The sequence below is a fragment of the Schistocerca nitens genome, chromosome 2, assembly GCF_023898315.1.
Source record: "Schistocerca nitens isolate TAMUIC-IGC-003100 chromosome 2, iqSchNite1.1, whole genome shotgun sequence".
Lineage (NCBI taxonomy): Eukaryota > Metazoa > Arthropoda > Insecta > Orthoptera > Acrididae > Schistocerca > Schistocerca nitens.
This window is the reverse complement of record NC_064615.1, coordinates 862,717,896-862,732,509: the sequence shown is the minus strand read 5'-3', so window position 1 is coordinate 862,732,509 and position 14,614 is coordinate 862,717,896. Positions and strand designations below refer to the sequence as shown.

Below are 14,614 nucleotides of genomic sequence, written 5' to 3'. Positions count from 1 at the left end.
CTCAACTCCTGACGTGTGCTTCATGATGCGTAATGTAAATAATATGTGGAAACTGTGGGGGTGGGATAGGCTCTGTGTCAGGGACATATGGAGCTTCATCGATTGCTTCATTTGGTTTCTGTTGATACTGTTGGCAGATGTGATTTTGTAAGTAATTCCCAATTATTTATTAAAACTCTGACACAATTGCAAACTGCTTAGCAGAGCATTTTGCTCAGAGTTCCACTTCTGCGAATTACCCACTGGCCTTCGGCTCCCTGAAAGAGCGGTTGGAAAGTCGGAGCCTTTCATTTCATACCCACCACCCTGAATCATACAATGTTCCGTTCGGTGAGTGGGAATTCCATAGTGTCCTTGCCGCTTGCCCTGATACAGCTCCCGGGCCCAATCGCATCCACTGTCAGATGCTAAAACACCTCTCCATGGACTGCCAGCGACACCTCATAGACCTTTACAACCGTATCTGAGTTGAGGGTGAGGTCCCGTCACAATGGCGGGAAAGCATTGTAATCCCCATTTTGAAACCTGGGAAGAACCCTTTGGTAGTTGACAGCTACTGCCCCATTAGCCTCACCAATGTTCTCTGCAAACTACTTGAACAAATGGTGAGCCGGAGGTTGTGTTGGCTCCTGGAGTCTCGGGGCCTTCTGGCTCCATCTCAGGGTGGTTTCCGCCAAGGCCGCTCAACGACAGATAATTTGGTGTGCCTTGAGTCTGCCGTCTGAACCGAGCGAGGTGGCGCAGTGGTTAGACACTGGACTCTCATTCGGGAGGACGACGGTTCAATCCCGCGTCCGGCTATCCTGATTTAGGTTTTCCGTGATTTCCCTAAATCGCTCCAGGCAAATGCCGGGATGGTTCCTTTGAAAGGCCACGGCCAACTTCCTTCCCCACCCTTCCCTAACCCAATGAGACCGATGACCTCGCTGTCTGGTCTTCTTCCCCAAACAACCCAACCCCCTCTGCCGTCCGAACAGCATTTTCCAGGCGCCAACATCTGGTCGCCGTCTTTTTGATTTACGGAAGGCCTACGACACGACCTGGTGCCACTACGTCCTTGCCACGCTGCACGAGTGGGGCCTCCGTGGCTCGATCCTGATTTTTATACAGAACTCTCCCTACGTACCTTGCGTGTTCAAGTAAGAGGCTCCTTTAGCTCCTCCCATATCCAAGAGAATGGGGTCCCGCAGGGCTCTGTATTGAACGTTCCACTGTTTTTGGTCGCTATAAATAAGGACTCTGTTCCTCCTAAGGCACTCCGCAGTCACTTCTTCTCGATCCTTGACGAATCCCAGGGTTCTGAAGTCATCTATACTGATGGCTCGCTGATTGATGGTCGTGTAGGCTTTGCCTATGCTCACTCGGCCCATATCGAACAGTGCTCCTTGCCGGATGGCTGCAGTGTCTTCACTGCCGAGTTGGTGGCCATCTCTCGTGCCCTTGAGCATATTCGTTCCTGCCTCAGTGTGTCCTACGTGCAATGAAGTGATTCACTGACTGGTTCACAGGCCCTTGATTAGTGCTACCCATGCCATCCTCTGGTAGCTTTTATCCAGGAGTCAGTTTATGCCCTCGAACGGTCTGGTCGCTCAGTAGTCTTTGTATGGACCCTGGGACATGTCGGACTCCTGGGAAATGAGCTCGTTGACAGACTGACCAAATAGGCCACTCGTAAGCCGCTTCTGGAAATTGGAATACCCGAACCTGATCTCCGATCGGTTTTACACCACAAAATTCTTCGGATTTGGGATGCTGAATGGTGCAGCTTGGTAATGCCCAATAAACTCTGCGCCATCAAGGAGAGCACAAATGAGTGGAAGTCTTCTCTGCGGGCTTCTCGCAGGGACTCTGTGGTCCTCTGCTGCCTTTGCATGGGCCACACTTGGCTGGCGCATGGATATCTTCTCCGGCGTGAGGCCCCACCATGTTGTCACTGTGGTTCACGTTTGACAGTGGACTGTCCACATCTATCCGCTCTGAGAGTGAATTTTAGTCTCCCTGACTCCCTTCCTTCGATTTTAGGAGACGATGCCTCCATGGCCAACTTGGTCTTAAATTTTCTGCATGACCACTGGTTTTTATTCTTCAATTTAAGTTTTAGTTCCTGTCCTTTGTCTCCCTGTACTTTCTACCCTAGTACTTTCGGGGTAGAGATTTTAATGTGTTGCAGAGTGGCTGGCTCACCCTTTTTTATCACCATGATCAGCCAGCCCAGGACATCTGCTCTAATGTTTTAAGCTCTTTTGCCTGTTTCTTGTATGTCTGTGCTTTTCTTGTTGTCTGATGTCTGTAGTGTGTTCAGCTTTCCCCCCCCCCCCCCCCCCCCCCCCCCCCATCTCGAACTCATGCCCTATATGTTTTACGTTTTATCCCATGGACTTAGTTTGATAGAACAAGGAGCCGATGACCATGTAGTTCGGTCCCTTTAAACATCAAACCAACCAACCTGCTATGTTCCCTGAAAAGAAATACATCCACCTTTAATTTTTACTAGTTTTTACAAACAAGTGAAAATTTTGCAATATATTAAAACAGTTTCTGTTACAGTATTCTACAAATTGATCTTGTGAAATTGTAGTCTATTTTTATTTAACATAGTATTCTAATTTTGCAGATTCCAAAATAAATACATTCCAGACAAATAGTATTTTTATGAACTTTGCTTAAAATTGAAATTAGGAACTCAGTTAACTAAATTTGTAATTTTTGAAATTGCTTCTCTTGGATAACAGAGGCTTTTTTAAAAGAATGTAAACAGTCTTAACTGTAAAAAATTTTTTATCCTTACGTTAACCTCAAATTTCTTGTGGTTGAGACTGTTTATGTTCATTTTAAACTAAATTTGTACTCAATTGAGTAATATCCACTTTTGATGTTGATGATGCCTTCCTGTAGAATCATTTGGATCTGGGGTAATCAGAATATTCAAATTATCACGTATTGGATGTGAACACTGGCACTAGTGTTGCTCTCTTGCAGTTGAAAAACTACTGTAGGTTCAGTAACTAGCCCATGTGGTAGCATGAAATTCAAGCCAGTTGTATTTAACTCACATATTTAAAAATAAATAAATAAATAAATCTGCAACTTCTTCGGGCACAGTAACACACAGCCACAAACATCCCTCTTTGTAGGTCATGAATCTAAATAATATTGTGCTGTTTCTGAGGTCCTTGTTGGACAAATCAATTTTTTTTCTTGCTCCTTAAAGTCATACAACACAAGTTCTCTCATTAGTGTTAGTCAAGACATGTGGCTTCTGAATTCCACTCACAGAGATATTCTGCTTGGGCCATTCTTCTGTTTCCTGCTGGCAGAATTCTTCAGCTTTGTCTTTGGGCAACAGGCTCATGGCTATTAATGTCTGTGACTTCATCACCCTTGTAAAATCTTCGACATTGTGGATTACACTTGTTGTTTGGCAGGAAAGATTACCTTTTTTAGTGTAGTGCTTTAGTAGCAGGCCTCCTGGTGCTTTAGCAGGCCTCCTATTCCTTTGCAAGGCCTCTTCTTGTGACCAGTTGCACTGTACGCCCACTCCATTGGTACAAGCAGCTTTGTAAATTCAAACAGTGGGTAGCAATTAATAAGTAACTAGGAGCACCATCGACATAATATGAGCTTTTCTGTCTGTGGAAGCAGATGTAAAAAAAAAAAAGGTATTGCCAAGAATGCATCTGCGGAGTTATGTCCTCTGTCATCAATCGTGATGACAGCACTTGTGTTTCCTTTCAAAAGTGTGTCACTCCGGTAAAAATTTCTCCAGTGATACCCTGAAACTTAATGTTGCAGAATCACAGACTGATTCTTAGCAAAAGCACAGTGAAGCATTTAACACAGTTAGTTGGCTTCTAGATGTTGTCCACTTCTGCAATATGTTGTTGAAATTTCTCCAGATTTTAATATGTTGCTGCTTCCACTGCCTATTTTCTAAGTTCGTCAATGAAGGTATCAGTGGCAACATTTTTCTTATGTTATGGCTTCGTGTAGGTTCCTCAAAGCTAACATGCAAAGTTCAAAATTTGTGCAATACACATATCTCTAGATGAGTGTGAAACTACCCACTTGGGACATAGTGGATAAATTTTTGTTAATCCAATATACAGGGGAGATGTTGAGTCGCATCTCTACTATATGGTGAATAGCAATTATCCTTTTCTACATCTACGTGATTATTCTGCTATTCACAATAAAGTGCCTGACAGAGGGTTCAGTGAACCACCTCCAAGCTGTCTCTCTACCGTTCTAATCTCTAATTGTGCACAGGAAAAATGAGCACTTTTTCTCTGCAAGCCATGATTTCTCTTATTTTATCATGATGATGATTTCTCCGTGTGCAGACGGGTGCCAACAGAATGTTTTCACAATCGAAGGAGAAAACTGGTGATTGAAATTTCATGAGAAGATCCCATCGCAACGAAAAACGTCTTTGTTTAATGAGTGCCACTCCAAATCACGTATCGTGTCTGTGGCACTATCTCCCCTATTTTGCAATAGTACATAACGAGCCGCCCTTCTTTGAACTTTTTCAGTGTCATCCGCCAGTCCCACATGGTGCAGATCCCACACCGCACAGCAATACTCCAGAATAGGGCAGACAAGTGTGGTGTAAGCACTCTCTTTAGTAGACTTGGTGCACCTTGTAAGTGTTCTGCCAATGACTTACAGTCTTTGGTTTGCTCTACCCACAACATTATCTATGTGATCATTCCAATTTAGGTTATTTGTAATTGTAATCCCTAAATATTTAGTTGAATTTACAGCCTTAAGATTTGTGTGACTTATCGTGTAATCGAAATTTAGCGAATTTCTTTTAGTACTCATGTGAAAAACTTCACAATTTTCTTCATTCAGGGTCAATTGCCACTTTTTGCACCGTACATATATCTTATCTAAATAATTTTGCAATTCGTTTTGGTCATCTGATGACTTTACAAGACAGTAAATGCCAGAATCATCTGCAAACAATCTAATAGGGCTCAGATTGTCTTCTATGTCATTAATACGAATCATGAATCCAGTTGCACAACTGAGGCGATATCTCCATAGGCACGCAGTTTCGTTAGAAGATGCTTGTGAGGAAAAGTGTCGAAAGCCTTCTGGAAATCTAAAAATATGGAATCAATTTGACATCCCCTGTCGATAGCACTCATTACTTCATGAGTATAAAGAGCTAGTTGTGTTTCACAAGAATGATGTTTTCTGAATCCATGCTATGTGCCAATAAATCGTTTTCTTCAAGGTAATTCATAATGCTGATGAAAATACAGATTTTCTGGTCATATGTAAACTAGACCAGCTGCAAGACACAATCAGTATCTCCACTGCATGATACCATTGGTAATATTACCAGCGACAGCGTCATTAAAGCTGAATTATTAAACACAGTTCTCTGAAATTGCTTCACCAAAGAAGAAGTAAATATTCCAGAATTTGAATCAAGAACAGCAGCCAACATGAGTACTTACATGTAGATACCTTTGGTGTAGCTAAACAACTTAAAGCACTTAATAAAACGACTTCCAGTCCAGAAAGCATACCAGTTAGATTCTTTTCAGAGTACTCTGATGCAGTAGCCCCATACGTATCAATCACATACAACTGCTCGTTCGATGGAAGATCCATAACAAAAGACGGGACAGTGGCACAGGTCACACAAATACTCATGAAAGAAAATAGGAGTAATCCACTGATGTCAGTTTGCAGTGGAATTTTGGAGCATATACTGTGTTCAAACATTATGAACTATCTCAAAGGTAACTGTCTGTTGACACATAGTCAGCACAGATTCTGAAGGTATCATTATTGTGATACACAACTAGCTCTTTATTTGCCTGATGTTATGAATGCTGTTGACAGGGGATCTCATATTGAGTCCATATTTCCAGAAGGCTTTTGACATCATTCCTCACTAGAAATTTCTAATAAAATTGTGTACCTATAAAGCATTGCTTTGGTTGTGTGACTTGATTTGTGATGTCAGGAAGGTCATAGTATGTCATCATCAACAAAAAGTCATTGAATAAAACAGAAGTCATACTCAGTGTCTGCAAAGCAAGTGTTATAGTATGTATTCCTTTTCTTCTGCCCTCCAAGGCCTAGGTGCTTGTGCCTTTTCCATCTTCACTTTTCACTGCTACCTCATTCTGGGTCATCCTATGTTTCTACTTTTGGCTGGTACAGTATGGCCAGCTGTGGTATTCTCTCTGCGCCCATTCTTTGTAGGTGATTTTGTTCAGCTTTTTTCACTTTCCTAAGAAATCTTATTTCTGGTGCTTGTAGTTTGCTTTCTTTTCCTTTTTTTTTAGAAAAAATTATTTTATTTCCTTTCGTATTTTATTTAGCAGTTCACATGTTGACTGATATTTGCCAATCTTATTTTCTATGTCCTTATCTATGTCATAGCCTGTGTCGCATACAATGGCTTATGTTTTGTCATAAAATATTTAAGTTAGAGACCTACTCATGAAGTGTATTATCTATCACTATTTTTGGACATATGGACTATTTCCTATGTGAGCTGTGAACTTCTTTTTTTATATTTAAAGGTTTTTGTCTCTCTTCCCTAATTGATGTCATTTATAGACTGCTTTTTGTAGCTCATCTTCACTTTCTTCCAAATGGCAACTTCATCTGTGTACATAAAGATATTAACATATTTATTTCTATTAATCTGTATACCTTGATTTACTTCCTATCTGTAGGTTTTAATCGATTCATTTATACACACATCAAAAAAAGTTTTGCATCACCTGGATTCCAAGAGTTCCGGAACCTGTACAGAAAATTGGAATGGAGATCAACGTAAACATCATTGCTGCCCTTTCTATTGCTTTGAAAACCGCACATTGCATGTTGTACCACCATCGAGTGAGACCTTCAGAGGTGGTGGTCCAGATTGCTGTGCACACCGGTACCTCTAATACACTGTAGCACGTCCTCTTGCATTGGTGCATGCCGGTATTCATTGTGGCATACTATCCATGAGTTCATCAAGGCACTGTTTGTCCCGATTGTCCTCCTCCTCAACAGTGATTTGGCGTAGATCCCTCAGAGTGGTTGGTGGGTCACATCGTCCATAAATATCCCTTCTCAATCTATCCCAGGCATGTTCGATAGGGTTCATATCTGGGGAACATGCTGGCCACTCTAGTCGAGCAATGTCGTTATCCTGAAGGAAGTCATTCACAAAATGTGCACGACGGGGGCCCGAATTGTCATCCATGAAGACAAATGCCTCCCCAATATGCTGCCAATATGGTTGCACTATCGGTCGGAGGATGGCATTCACGTATCGTACAGCCGTTATGGCACCTTCCATGACCACCAGCGGCATACGTCGGACCCACATAATGCCACCACAAAACAGCAGGGAACCTCCACCTTGCTACACTCACTGGACAGTGTGTCTAAGATGTTCAACCTTACCGGGTTGCCTCCAAACACATCTCCGATGATTGGTTGAAGGCATATGTGACACTCATCGGTGAAGAGAACATGATGCTAATCCTGAGCAGTCCATTTGGCATGTTGTTGGGCCCATCTGTACCATGCTGCATGGTGTTGTGGTTGCAAAGATGGACCTCTCTATGGGTGTCCGGAGTGAAAGTGTGCATCATGCAGCCTATTGTGCACAGTTTTAGTCATAACATGATGTCCTGTGGCTGCATTAAAATCATTATTCAACATGGTGGCATTTCTGTCAGGGATCCTCCGAGCTATAATCCATAGGTAACGGTCCTCCACTGCAGTAGTAGCCCTTTGTCGGCCTGAGCGAGGCATATCATCGACAGTTCCTGTCTCTCTGTATCTCCTCCATGTCCGGACATCATCACTTTGGTTCACTCTGAGACACCTAAACACTTCCCTTGTTGTGAGCCCTTCCTGGCATAAAGTAACAATGCGGACACTATCGAACCGTGATATTGACTGTCTAGGCATGGTTGAGCTACAGACAACACGAGTCGTGTACCTCCTTCCCGGTTGAATGACTGGAACTGATCGGCTGTCAGATCCCATCTGTCTAATAGGCGCTGCTCATGGATGGTTGTTTACGTCTATGGGCAGGTTTAGTGACATCTCTGAACAGTCAAAGGGACTGTGCCTGGGATGCAGTATCCACAGTCAACATTTATTTTCAGGAGTTCTGGGAACAGGGGTGAAGCAAAACTTTCTTTGATGTGTGTGTATACATTAAATAAGATTTGCTGCAGGTTACACAGGCTTGTTTGAGTCCCTTATTGGTAGAGACAGGAAAGCTCATTTATATTTTGGCCAAATTCAGTGTCTTTTTCACCAAATTTGGTGTACTTTTGCCAAATTTGATGTATTTCTTTGCCAGATTTAGTCTCTCTTTTGGCGTCATTTTCTGCCAAAGTCAGTGTTGTTTTTACCAAATACAATGTAGTTTTTTTACCAATTTGGTGATTTTTCTTTACCAAATTTGATGTCATTTTTTGCCAGATTCAGTGTTATTTTTTTTCCATATTTTGTGTTATTTTTTTGCCAAATGTTTTGTTAGTCTTTGGCCTAATTTTGAGCTACTTTTTCACCAAAATCGATATTTTTACCCTAGAATGGATGTTAATTTTCTTTGCCAAATTTGGTGTTATTTTTTGCCAACTGTGTTGTTATTTTTGCCAAATTGAGAATTATTTTTTGCTACATTTGGTATCTTTTTCGCTATTCAGGGTGGATACGACCCGGGACAACCGGGAGATCCGGGAAAAACCCAGGAATTTTTTCATCCGGGAAAAAACCAGGAAAAACCTGGGAATTTTTTAGAATTCCAGGAAGTTTTCATTGTTTTAGTTTTCAGATAAATTTTTGTAACTTTGACTGGTAAGAACCAATATTCTAACGAAGAATATTACTGTATCTAACTACTGCAGAATAATACTGCAGCTATAAAACACGAACGAGAGAAAAAAGTGAATGTAAAACTTAAGTTGCAAAAGAAATGCACCATATACAACAAAACACAGTCCTCATACAAGCGTAAAATGTGTCAAAGGCTTTAGGAAGACTGTGCAATGTTTCATAACAACAAATTGCCTCCGTTGAGCGTGACGCCACAACTGTTTACCTTAGATTCGTTTGAGCGGTTGTGAGAGAGCTTATGCGCATGTACAGTTGAGTATGAGAAGTACCTTCTCCTGCTTCTGGCTACAGAAATGTGACAGTTAGCTTTATAAGCAATAGCAGCAAGCAGCCAGATGCTATCCGGAAAAATTTTGCTGGTGCGCCTAAGCTGCCAGATTCATGTATGCGCAACAGGCCCGGAGCTAGGGGTAGGGGGCGAGGGCAAATGGGGTATCAACCCTGCGTGGCAGTTTCAAGAGGGGGGGGGGGGGCAAATTCATATTATTGAGGAAAAAGACCTTGTTTCACAAAGCGCCTAGCATCCAGCACACGTTGGTCTATCGATTATTCATATGATTTTTAACACATCCCTGTTTGTTTTTTACATTTTTGATCAGATTCTAAATCGATTTCTGAATGAATCATAAGTTGATTTTTGAATACGTGCATAGTGTACGTGATGTGTCTGCCAGGGGAATCCCCGTCGCATCTAGATATAAACTTTCTTTCAGACAAAAGAGGACGGGTCTATACGAGCTGAGTGAATAGAGCCGAACGAGTGAATAGCAATCACTGTTTATGTGGTTGAGTGGGTTTGCAAATGATCAGCATTATTATAATTACTAGCGAATTCCATAGATTCAGACTACCAGAGTGGAAATAAATGACTAACAGGAATAACAGGCAACAAAGATTATGTATTGTCTTCTCCGAGTTTCCAAGGAAATGAATTTTTGACAGAAAATTTTTGGCTAGACCGCTACACTACTAAGGGCCAGTTATACAGTCCCCAGCTAGCAGCCGCTGAAGTTCTATTCTGGGAGTCGCACGGTAAACGCGTTGTATGAACACGTAATAACGCCTAACCGGAGAATAAATGCGGGATAACTAAACTGGTGATTGTGACAGGGTTAGTGAAGTTAACCAGAGAATAAGTTTTGACACAGGCAGGAATAGTTACAGAGTTAGTGATGACAAGGTTGTCTGTTAGAACGAGGAAGAAGAAGAAAAGGGGACTCACACAAAATACGGAAGAATATGACGATTTAAAATGTATATAAGAATTTCGTACTACTACTTTTCGATCTCATGCTTCAGAAGCTAGAGAGTATGAATGAAGTGTAAAACTGTTTCCTAACATAAACCTTTTTGCTTGTAGTAGGCCTAATAGGCATTTGATATTGGTACTCCGTGAATTATACTCTGTCGTGTTATAAAAATGACCATTTATGCCAAAACAGTCTCGTTTATTTGGTGTGTGTAACAATTGCTGCAATATTAGCCAGGCCTATTTCGTTTTATCTAGCAGACAGTGACAAAATACACATAATCAGATCGAGAAACCACACCAGTCTTGGGTACTATTTGTATTAACAAAGTTTCTAGTATTAGACAACAACATTTCGTTTTTTCATGTAGCAAAATGTTGACGAACTTTGATGAGGTATTAGATTCTTTCCCAGAAAGGAAAGTACGCCATATAAAGCTGTGGCAAGACTAGAGAGAAAAAAAACTAGGACTTCAGGATTGAAGAAATGTGTACTGTCTTGCTTGTCTCTTTTTTTTTCGTTTTATGTATCCTATATTTAATTTTATGTCACATGAAACAGTTATTAGCTAACAGGCAGTAAAGACTGCAAATTTTCTGAAGAGCTCTTGTTCTGCCGGTTACAAATAATCCCATCCAGTATTAATTGCAAGATTTTTTAAAAGAGGGGCAGGATGTCAAACCGGCCGACTGGGAGCAGGAGAGGCACCACAGGAGAGTTTAATTTCCACTTGCCTGAATATAATTTGATGGCCCGTTTACAAAGTATTGCACATTTGAATTCCACAGAGCGAAATACAGAGATGTGCGATGGAAGAATGCTGTGTGAAGAGGCGTGGCACTGCACTTCGGCACACGTTCCCTCGAACATATACGTTTTATGTAACAGACTCGTCAGAGAGATGAGTGCTAAAAAATGAAAAGTTGATTTTTAAAATTTTTGGTTTGCTACCTCAAACGATCGAGGGAGGGGAGTACCACTATCTAATATTGCCCCGGTTTGGAAATATTGTAGATCCGGGGCTGATGCACAGAGCAATCTGAGTTGTAGTGGGGAGGTGGTAGTCTCCACGTGACCTGTGTTTGCGTTAAGTGATTTTGCTGTTTCCTCTTCGTTTATTGCTCTCACATCAAATGAAAACAACAGGGATTTCTGTGGCCGGGAGCTATCAAGTGAATTAAAATACATTCACATAATTACAGAAGGGTAAAATATGGTATTAGTTTCAGATATTATTTTGTTTCCACCTTTCTAACAGTCAAATGTTAATCGCCTTGCAGAACAGTGAAGTTATTTTTGTCGGTTTGTTGCAGCCAATTTATTTGAAATGAAGTGTTTAATTCAGCACTATTGGCTAGTTTCAACTGTTCGCTGCATTTCAGGTTCACGTTTTCATCTTCTAGCGCGTATGGCATTATGCCATAATAAACAACCAAACATGAGATAATACAGTTTCAACTGTTCGCTGCATTTCAAGTTCACGTTTTCATCTTCTAGCACGTATGACGTTATGGCATAATAAACAACCAAACATGAGATAATACAGTACTGGTCCTCCAAGAAAATTTACATCTGAATCTGGACATACGAATGTGCGCTTTAAGCCGAATTAGGCATTTTAGTATGGTTCACAAAATTCCTATGTCTTGTTTCTTTTATGACATAATGTAAGATCTTTTAATGTTTTATACGTACGAATGTACAGACTTCCTGTGTCATCGTAGCTGCGCAAGCGCGGCGACGCCTGTTACCCGGTGCTCTCTGGCAGCTGCTGAAACAAATCTAAAAAAAAATGATTCAAATGGCTCTGAGCACTACGGGACTTAACTTCTGAGGTCATCAGTCCCCTAGAACTTAGAACTACTTAAACCTAACACCCATGCCCGAGGCAGGATTCGAACCTGCGACCATAGCGGTCGCGCGGTTCCAGACTGTAGCGCCTATAACCGCTCGGCCGAAACAAATCTATTTCTAATAGGTCGCGGGAAAATATTCCGAATAGTTGTTTGAAAAGCGTTACTTTCAAAGTAAATTTCCTATCACAAGATGAACTCTGTGCTCGAATGTCCGATGAATTTCTAAAATCACAGAGCGTTTGACTCTCATTCAAAAATCAGATCTTTGAGGATGACCATTTAGAATGTTTTCGAGCCCAAAATATCAGACATTTATGACGTTGTCAAAAATTTTACTAGCACATTTGTGTGATCTATCTTAAAGTGTAACTCGCGCAAAAAGGATCAACTTTGTGTGACAGCATAGCTTCTCTTGCAGCTTATTAACCTTAGAGACCAATATATATGTGAAAGCTTTGCTTTTCTTGTAGCAATACTATGTATATTAATTTAAACCATTACCTTTTCCTATTTGTGTGTTCGTGCTTCTTAACAGTGACGTTGCTATTGGCTGACTACATCACATGTCCTATGCTCTGTCATCGGCTGGCAAGATCGCTTGACATGAGCTACGACTGGCTTACAAAAGCGCATCGCAGTCTTGATTTCGTTACTTTCATAATACGAAAATATGCAGTGTACATGTTACTGCACATCAGACATCTTTCGAAAACGTGTTTTTCCCCCCTGAGTTTCGTTTTTTAAAGTGCTGGGAAATTCTACGCCAGTGTATAAAACCACTACCATTGAAAGGACTGATAAGTTTAACAGTTCTGAGGAAAAGTATACTGTTACTTAACACAGAAAAAATGTATTTTCATCCGGGCGAAAGTGTATTTTTAACCGGGAAATCCGGGAAAAATCTGGGATTTTTTTTTTCCTTGTCCACGTATACACCCTGCTATTTCCTTCCCCCCCCCCCCTTTCAAAATTTGTTGTTGAAATTTGGCATTTTTTTCAAAGTTCAGTCTTTTTTTCCAAATTTGATGTTATTTTTTCTAAATTTGGTATAGACTTTTTGCCAAATTTGCTGTTATTTTTTCAAATTTACTGTTGTTTATTTTGTCATGTTTGGTGTTTTTAATTTAGCCAAATTCAGTGATCTCTGGTCAAATTCTGTGTTTTTGTCAAATGTGATATTAGTTTTTATCTAATTTGGTGTTTCTGACCAAATTCTGTGTAATTTTCATTGTCAAATGAAAGTTCATTACACAGGGAATTAACTGCTAGTTTAAGATTACTCAGACTTGAGAGTATTAGAAGCCAAATTGTGTTTTTAACATTCGATAATTATTATCAGTTATGAATATGTGTATTAGAACACTTCCGTTCCCAGATGGTCAACGCTTTTATATGGCAAAATTACAAATTTCTTAATACCTCATAAAAATTGCTGATTTTGTATTTATTTCCGTACAGTTTCTTATTTCATATTATCGTTTTTGTGAAGTATTCCTATCTGTACTTGTTGATAGTGATTTCTTCAGTTTTATTATTACCAACTTTTGTGTCAATGTATAAGCTTTTCATAGCGTCAATAAGATATCCAGCTTTAATCATTATGTCCCATAGTTTCTTTCTGTTCACACTGTCAAAAGAATTTTTGAACTAAGTAAAAGATATGTTGTTGTTGTTGTTGTCTTCAGTCCAGAGACTGGTTTGATGCAGCTCTCCATGCTACTCTATCCTGTGCAATCTTCTTCATCTCCCAGTACCTACTGCAACCTACATCCTTCTGAATCTGTTTAGTGTATTCATCTCCTGGTCTCCCTGTGCGATTTTTACCCTCCACGCTGCCCTCCAATACTAAATTGGTGATCATCATACAAAAGATAAGTGTATCTAAATTGTATTTTCATTATTTCTCTAAAATTCTTTTTGTAGAATAGGAGAGTCTCTGTTATGATTCTTAAATGGTTATTGATTATTTTTGAAAATATTTTATATGCTGAGTTTCAGAGGCTAATTTCTTTATAATTTTCACAAGTGTTTCTTTGAACTTTTTAAAAAAATAGATATCACTTCAGATATTTTCCAAGAGCTTGGGATTTTACGCCAGTGCCAACATTCATTAAATAATTGTAATAATCTAAAATCACAAAAGGTACCAACATGTTTTAAAAGTTACATTTTAATACAATCTCGCCCATATGGTTTCCTGTTTTTTATACTTCTTAAACTACTTGCAGTTGTTCTGTTGTGATTGAATCCACCATACTATTATGTGATGTGATTCCTCCGCCCCCTCCTCCTTCAGTTCTGGACCTTCTATTTTTTTAATAATATTTTTTCCACTGGTCTTTGCTAGTTGTGTTGTGAAGTATCTTTCTGTCTAAATATTTCATTATTTTATAGCAAATATTTGCCTTCCGTGTGTATCTTGTTCTGCTTTAGTTATAAAATGATCCCATGACCCTTGATGTGCTAGCTCCCCGCCCCCACCCCCCATGGTTCCCTTTTTGTTTATACTCCTTTTCAGTTTGTATTGTTTTATTCTGCAAGAGTTTTTTGCGGGCCCTATCTTTCCTTCAACGGCCTTTGCAATATCCTCGTTCTAAGCTCTTGATCCTTTCTTTTTCTTTAACTTCT

The 14,614-nt window shown here is 40.2% G+C and overlaps 1 protein-coding gene across 1 annotated transcript in view; it reads left to right on the top strand.

The window, feature by feature from the left end:
• The window catches only part of LOC126237130 (presenilins-associated rhomboid-like protein, mitochondrial), a 109,979-nt gene that overhangs the window by 11,316 nt on the left and 84,049 nt on the right, over window positions 1-14,614 (top strand). The gene's annotated exons all lie outside the window — the stretch shown is intronic.